A 1,085-nucleotide genomic window follows, 5' to 3' on the forward strand; every position below is an offset into this window, starting at 1 on the left:
CGCCACAACGCCGACGCTGGACCCGTGAATCGTGAGCACCCAGCTATGACTTACCGCACTCGTGCAAAATAATAAAACACGGTAAATATATTACTTACACGTGCGTTTTGTTTTGCAAGCGGCGCGAAAAAAATTAAAAAGGGAATGCAACACGAGGACTTCCCAGGAGGTCACCCATCCTAGTACTACTCTCGCCCAAGCACGCTTAACTTCGGAGTTCTGATGGGATCCGGTGCTTTAGTGCTGGTATGATCGCATCCGACATGTTACCCCGGTCTTCGTCCCTTATCCTTCCCCCTCCCAGCTCCACTACAAAGACGATTGTACATTGCTTCGGCCGCTCCCTCTCAACTACGGAGACGAGTTTAACGCGGTTTCCACCCCTCCCTCTCAACCACACCAGTGCACGCTTGCCGCGCCACAACGCCGACGCTAGACCCGTGAATCGTGAGCACCCAGCTATGACTTACCGCACTCGTGCAAAATAATAAAACACGGTAAATATATTACTTACACGTGCGTTTTGTTTTGCAAGCGGTGCGAAAAAAATTAAAAAGGGAATGCAACACGAGGACTTCCCAGGAGGTCACCCATCCTAGTACTACTCTCGCCCAAGCACGCTTAACTTCGGAGTTCTGATGGGATCCGGTGCTTTACTGCTGGTATGATCGCATCCGACATGTTACCTCGGTCTTCGTCCCTTATCCTTGCCCCTCCCAGCTCCACTACAAAGACGATTGTACATTGCTTTGGCCGCTCCCTCTCAACTACGGAGACGAGTTTAACGCGGTTTCCACCCCTCCCTCTCAACCGCACCAGTGCACGCTTGCCGCGCCACAACGCCGACGCTGGACCCGTGAATCGTGAGCACCCAGCTATGACTTACCGCACTCGTGCAAAATAATAAAACACGGTAAATATATTACTTACACGTGCGTTTTGTTTTGCAAGCGGCGCGAAAAAAATTAAAAAGGGAATGCAACACGAGGACTTCCCAGGAGGTCACCCATCCTAGTACTACTCTCGCCCAAGCACGCTTAACTTCGGAGTTCTGATGGGATCCGGTGCTTTAGTGCTGGTATGAT

The 1,085-nt window shown here is 51.1% G+C and overlaps 2 non-coding genes and 1 pseudogene across 2 annotated transcripts; all 3 read right to left on the reverse strand.

Moving 5' to 3' along the window:
• Positions 1 to 141: 141 nt before the first annotated feature.
• Positions 142 to 260, reverse strand: LOC119344122. The gene has a single exon (XR_005166468.1). It is a non-coding gene; the product is annotated as a 5S ribosomal RNA (ribosomal RNA).
• A 297-nt stretch (positions 261 to 557) lies between these two features.
• LOC119344123 lies at positions 558 to 676 on the reverse strand. The gene has a single exon (XR_005166469.1). It is a non-coding gene; the product is annotated as a 5S ribosomal RNA (ribosomal RNA).
• A 297-nt stretch (positions 677 to 973) lies between these two features.
• Positions 974 to 1,085, reverse strand: LOC119344124 (annotated as a pseudogene; the record flags this gene model as incomplete).

Source organism: Triticum dicoccoides, unplaced genomic scaffold, assembly GCF_002162155.2.
Source record: "Triticum dicoccoides isolate Atlit2015 ecotype Zavitan unplaced genomic scaffold, WEW_v2.0 scaffold154469, whole genome shotgun sequence".
Taxonomy (NCBI): domain Eukaryota; kingdom Viridiplantae; phylum Streptophyta; class Magnoliopsida; order Poales; family Poaceae; genus Triticum; species Triticum dicoccoides.